Source organism: Solanum tuberosum, unplaced genomic scaffold (genome assembly GCF_000226075.1).
Source record: "Solanum tuberosum cultivar DM 1-3 516 R44 unplaced genomic scaffold, SolTub_3.0 scf00756, whole genome shotgun sequence".
Classification (NCBI taxonomy): Eukaryota; Viridiplantae; Streptophyta; class Magnoliopsida; order Solanales; family Solanaceae; genus Solanum; species Solanum tuberosum.
In genome coordinates this window covers 68,000-75,225 of record NW_006239679.1, presented here as the reverse complement: position 1 = coordinate 75,225, position 7,226 = coordinate 68,000, and positions in this window count along the sequence as shown.

Below are 7,226 nucleotides of genomic sequence, written 5' to 3'. Positions count from 1 at the left end.
AAAATATTAGCTAGAATATGTTCTAAAGTGAAAATAATAATAATAATTGTTCCACACTTCCAAACTCTTAAGACTACAACTCTAAATAGTATTTATAGATTTCACATATTGTGCTGCGGAGGATTGTTCGACAATATTAGTCGAGATCGCTGATGAACTCGGCGATCCGCCCTTTGGTCAGCTCATCGCCTTCAGTGTCTTGCCTTTAGCATCCTTGCATTATGGATCATTGGGTGGTACAGTACTGCTTCGCGAAACTGATCGGCGACCTGCCGACTGCTCCTTTCCTCGCCTTTTGATCCACTTCCTTCAATGCTTCGCGTACTGGAACGAAGGGTGACTTATGTCGTTTCGGCGACTCGCCAAGTTAAACTCAGCGATCCGTAGGATTCCATTTTTTGTTCTTTTCAGTTCTATTTGCTCCGTTTTGCGCCTAAGTATCCATGCTTCCACTAAAACTTCAAATACTTGAAACTTCAACATTTAATCAGGTATTGAGGTAAACAAGCATTCAAGGACACTATTTCCATTAAACAAAGCCCTAAATGAGTCCAATTTGTGGACTCATCAGTCTGCACACCATGTAATTACAACCTGCTGCAAGGCCTTATGGAGGTACCATGTATACTTCCTCATGTAAATCACTATGTAAGAATGCATTATTGACATCTAGTTGATACAAATTCCAACCTTTCTTAACAACCAAAGAAATCAATGTTCTAACAGTAGTCATTTTCACCACATGTGAAAAAGTTTTAGTGTAATCTACCCCAGCTTGTTGTGTATAACTTTTGACTACCAACTTGGCCTTGAACCTCTCCACACTTCCATCAACCTTATGCTTCATTTTGCACACCCACTTGCATCCAATAGCTTTCTTCCCATCAGGTAACCTGACTATCTCCCAAGTATCATTAGCATACAAGGATTCAAACTCTTGTGTCATGGCTTGTTGCCAGGCAGGGTGCAGTATTGCCTCTTCAAAAGAATTAGGCTCACATTCATGTGAAATGATTGTGACTAACTGTTGACTATCAGAACAAAGACTAGTGAAACATACATGGTTATGGTGAGACAGAAAAGAAGTGAGGGAGTGTAACTTAGGTAAGGTGTAGTTGTACTCCTTTAGGTAACTAGGAGTGTGTATGGTCCTGGTTGTTCTTCTAGGTCCTGGTGGTATAGGTGTTGATAAAGTATCATTCATCATAGAGGCATTTGGATCAGGCAAAGTACTTTGTGTTGCAGGTTCATGTAGATCAACATGTGTGTTTCATGCATGTTGGTACTATTGATTACTTGATTATCAGTGACTTCATGTAGTGTAAAATTGTCCAGCCTTTCATCATTAGAAAAGGTGTTTATTTTACCAGGCATACAAGGCATATTAGTGGTATGAATAATCATTTGTAAAATAGAATTGAAACAAGAACCATCAGGGGCAATAACAAAAGGAAAAATCTTTTCATGGAAGGTGACATCTCTAGATATGTGAACTTTCTTGGTATTATTCACGTACTGCAAGCTATCGCGCAATTCTGAGGACAAGGAATTTAAGATCCAAGATGTGACCATGTCGTCACATCTCTCTCATTGCATGAATTTAGGGTCAATAGGAGAGGGTCTCACAATTTCTCTGTTAATAAATCATGGCATGCTCTTAATTGAGAGAGCTCTGAGACAGCCCTTCACCAAGATCTATTACCAGTACCTGCACTCTTTGAGGGATGCAGGTAAAAAGGACTAGCAAAGTCCAATCGAACTGTAGTCGAACTAGAAGTGGAATCAGTTTGAAGATCAGTTTGGGTATCAACCATGGTGTTCGAGTATTTGTGAGGAAATTCAACACGAAAACAACCAGAAAAGCTAATCCCCAAACACGAAATCAAAAAATTGACAGAACAGAGAATTCACTACACAATTCCTCAATCAGGAAATCAAAATTGACAGAAACGGAGAATTCACAACACAAACCCTCAAACAGCTAATCGAAAGCAACACAGAAGAGTTTCTGCAAATGTAGAGGAGAAGCTTACAAAACGGTTTTGAAAAGAAGAACTATGATCAATCGACCGTGCTCTGATACCATGATAAAACTAACACCATTGATTAACTTCATTCCTCTGTTAATGGAAATCAACTTGACTAGAGAGTAACTGAATTGAGAGAAAAAACTTGTGTTTGTATTGAATTTGAATTAGAGAGTAAACATTACAATGTGACTCTATATATACAATCACTAACTGAATACAACTGGAAATTAGCTAACTAACAACTTGACACTAACTAACTTTACTGTGCATAACTAACTTTACTGTACACAACTAACTAATGGACTCTATACTTTATATTCTCATCAGTTGCAATCACTGATTCACTTGGAAGCCATTTGTTTTTTTCTAGAGCAGCAGATGGAATCATATATATATATATACTAATGAAACAAAATCATGATCAATCATTCACACCAAATTAATTACTCATTCATGCATCTATATTATCAAATATTGTTAGGTTATCATGTCAAATATTGTTTTCTACCGCTATCCTTATATCTGTTTATCTCAAAACAAAATTTGCTACAACTACTTAGTAAGTGTTCTTCCATGGGCACAACACACTATGACAAAAGGTACTAAAATTTAATTGTCTTCCTCCATGGGAATCTCAAAGCGACAAATAGGGCAATAATGGCTCGTTTCTAACCACTTGGTGATACACTCTCCATGAAACATATGAGAACAAGGCATGCTAACTATCTCATCATGATCTCCTTCCTTCTTCACAAGCTCTTCTAGACACATCATACATTCGTTGCCTTTGGTATTTTCTTCATCAATCTCCATCTTCTTTAATAACAATTGCATAGATGACTCACTAGCTGGCACCATACCATATTCTGATGATAAATCTTCTCCCGGAAACGAAATCCTTTTCTCAATAACATCACGGGATATCAATTTTACATCCACAGATAACTCCAACACTCCGCGATGACCCTTGTTAGACTCAACAATATTACGCACCTGACTCATTATATTTCCCACTAAAGAGTCACGCATATCTTGAAACTCTAATTTCCAATTCCCAAACAGTTGTGAAATTGCTAAGTGAAAATTGTCGTAGGACAAGATAACTGAAGAGGTGAGAAAGACATGTTTCAATATTGTTTCCTCTCTTACTCCTATACGGTAAAGTTGTGGTTCTTGCTCTAAATTATTTGAATACCAAATATCATGTCGAATGCCACTACAAAAAAAATAGTGTTTAGCGACGGATATAAGCGACGAATTAATTTCCGTCACTATATAACAATGGATTAGCAATGAAGTAGCCATTTCGTTGCAAAATTTACAAATAATTTTTTGAGTTATAATATAGCGACGGATTGGCGACGGATTATGTTTTTCGTTGCTAAAAAATAGCGGGAAACTTTGGCGCCCTAATTTTCGCTACGGATTTTGCAACAAAGTAGGTGTTACAAATTTATTAATATTCCGCGACGGAATTAGTGACGAAATAGCGTTGCTAGAATTATAAATATATTTTTATGGAATTTAATTTATGTAGTGACGGAAATATCCGTCGCTAAAATTTAATGTAAATAATTATATTTATTTAGTAGCAACGGATGTCATAATCCGTCGCTAAGTTTGTTGCAATTTTTTTAACCAAGTGATCAGTCCATAGAAAACACAAAAGGAACAAAAATTACTATCCGTAAAAATAGGGTTTTCTCTTAGTGAAAGCTCCCATCTAGCAGAAGCTCAGGTGAAAGCTCTGTATCAGGTAAAATTTCTCTTAGTGAAAGCTCTGGTCTCCTTCTCCTTTCGATTTCTCCCGTCTCAGGTGAAATGGCTCCCGTCTCAGGTGAAAGGTGAAGTTGCTCTTGTCTCCTTCATCCTCAGGCGAAAGGTGAAAATTTGCTCCTGTCTCCTTCATCCTCAGGTGAAAGGTTAGCTTCTGCCTTTGGTAATTTCTCTTTTTTCATCTGTTCGGTGAGCTTCTAGTGCGATGAAGAGGAGGGCGTTAAGTTCTATTTGGTGAAAAACAACTAGGGAACGGGATGTGGTTATCAGGGATATGACAAAATTAAACGTAGTGCACTCGTTTGCTTCTACTTTGCTCTAATTTCTGATTGTGAATATTTTTCAAAATTTTTGTAGTCTCTAACCTCTCTTGCTTCTTCTCTCTTGCTTCTGCTTTGCTCGACGAAATTCTTGAAATCTTATTTTGGTGGTGAAGTAGTCTCCAAGCTGGTCACTGTCTGGTCGCTGCCAAGAGAAATTTTGGTGGTGAAGTAGTCTCCAAGCTGGTCACTGTCTGGTCGCTGCCCAGAGAAAGGTAACGTTTCCTTCATAATCTTCTCCTCGTCTTCTTCTATTTCTGATATGTCTCGCTACTCTGTTGTTGTGTCACTGTTGTTTGTAGATGAGAACTGATGACTTCAATTTGCTATATATGTGTTCTTAATGGATTTCCTTGATTCATATTAATGTGGAAGTTGGGTTTTGTCGTTTAGTATTTAGTATTGTCGCTTATTTGTTCCTTTGTTTGAAACCTTTTTGGGTGACTCCTCTTCGATATGTCGTAGAATCTCTGTTCTTCGTTTTCATTGTCTGTAAGCCCAGGTTTTACATTCAGTTTTGCTACTGTTAATGATGCTTTCTTTTCAAAATAAGGATAGAATCTTGAAGCTAACTAAGGTGAAAATTGTTTGTGTTTTTGTTTTGTTGATGTAGTAGCTAGTTTTCAAATTCCCTTATCATTCTACGAATCGAATTTATGTTTCCATATCCCTAAATTTTAGTCAAAAATGCCCATTGTTTGTAATTAAGCTTATAAGGTGTGAAGTCATGTTACTGTCCAGATTGTAGTTTGCTTTCAAAGTCATTGCCTATTTCTCTTTTCTGATCATCTCGGCATGTTGTTCTGCTTGTATTTTTAATCTTTTTAAGTCCTTGAAGTTTGGCCTTGTTAAAAGGTTTGATATTGGTATAAGTATGTGTATGTTCTTGTTGAGTTAAATAAAGTGTCACAGGTCAATCTTTGTTGGCCTTATTGTTCAATTAATAAAAGATTAGATGTAAACAATTAGGAAGTCACTGAATTTTGTTTCAGCAGTTATTAAAGTAGTATATGTTTGCTTTTGTTTTATTTGATACCTACTAGTTATCCTTTCGTTCCTTAAACTTGTCTCTTGTTTATTTATTATACTTAATAGCTACTAAGCTATTAAGTATACAATAGAGTAACTTTTTTTTAGATTTGGCGAAATAGCTTGAGCATTTTAGCTTCTGATTTAGTGAGCATTAATTTAGCTTCTTCTTTTTCTATCTTTTATTTCCAAGTTTTATAATTACTATATATAGGTAGTTCTAGGTGTACATGTTTATAATATGCACCATTTGTTTAGAGGCAACTATCTAACTATAGCTTCTGCACATACTCTTCAACTTGGTATCCATCTTTACATCCTTATATTTTATTTGATTAGTTAACTTCTTAGTTTTTCATTTGAACAAACTAGGTATATTTGATTTTTAATATACTTTTTTCATTGTTGCATCAGTTTAGCATTTTAGATGTATGAAATTCTGTCTGCTTTCATTTGATAATACAACTACTAATATTCTTGTGCAATTCTCATGGGACAAGTCTTTCACCCTGCAAGACCTTGCTTCTCTACTTTGTGGTAATTTCTCTTTTTTTCATATATTATCTTTGGTAGATAGGAGTTTCCTTTTAGCTTTTGAAAATGTTACTATTATTTTCTGAAACTGTTTGTTTTATTTGTGTGTTTAAATACGTTTTATGCTATAAAAATAACCTCTAAATGATTTGATTCAATGAAATCAGGAAGGATTTTGTGTCTTACCTAACACGCTTGAGTTGGTTAGTGTTGTATGGTTCATTTGTAGAACTTAATTTAGTTTGAGTATTTTGGTGTTGAATATACTGATTTAGGTGATTTGGGGTTTAAAATTGCAGTTTTGATTGAATTTTCCTCTGCCTCAACTTTCCGTCTCCTTCATCTATTTCCTCTAATTTGCCTTTGTTTTGAAGGTATACCATACGGTGTATGTGAAGCTCGAAGAAAGACATAGGCATCCGGTAAGTGTTCTATTTCCCCTTCTTCTTCTTCTTTCCACTGTCATAAAAAGATTTTCTGTTGAAGTTAGAAAAGGAAAATGTTTCTTCAACCATCTCATATCAGTGTTGGAAGAAAAGGAAATGACATGATGAACAAAAACCAGTACAAATAAAAAGAAAAGAGAAAAAAGTAAAGAACAAAAAAAAAATTAGTAAAAAGCTTCCACCTGAAAGGAACCAGTGATGTTCTTATAGCTTGGCTATCTTATTTGTCTTGATTCATTCTCTTCTATCACTCATTATTCTTTCATATCTTCTTTCTTACTTCCATTTTCATGTTCATAATTTTCACATCAACAACACTAGTATCATTTCCTTGATTTACAAAGTCAACAGTTTGAGTACAACTATTCAATTGTTCCATTGTGATTTCTTTTCATTCTGGAAGAACAAGTTTTTACTGTTATTTCTTTTGAGAAATATCTATAGTTTTATACGACTAGTTAGACTGATGACTAGTGGTTCTAATCAGGCATGGTGAAGTTTATATTTTTTTAGACGTCTTGAGTTCTATTATTTATTTTCTGATTTAGGTTTGCCAGGTCTTTGTTAATGTTCTTCTATTTTCTCTCATTTGATTAAAGGTTCTCAATGTTGGTGCTCTAAGATATAGGTAGTCATTTGACGCTTTGAGCTCAACTAGTTACTAATTTGATCGAAAAAGCTGGTTCAAAGATGCCTAATTTCAAATCCCTTGAGCTTCTGCTAGAGCTTTAAGTCCTTCTGCTTCTTTCATCTTTACATATAAATCCCCATCTATGATCTGCTAACTTCTGTAGAAATCAGCCTTTGCAGTTGCTTTTTGTGCCTTTGCTTCTTTCTCCTTTTCGTAGTGAAATGCTTCAGCTTCTTTTTGTTTCTTGTAGAGCTCTCAATTTGCTTCTTGCACCTTTTAGACCAATGAGGCATTAGAAACTTCAAAGTTAGGATTTTTTTTGTAAGTTTTAAGTTTTATGTAAAAAGTAACCTAATAATAATTGTGTCTAATCTACTTTCATGTTAAATTACACTGATAGTGTGAATTATTGTTGATTCTCGCATAATCAAAGATGTTACTTTCTCCATTCCAGTTCATG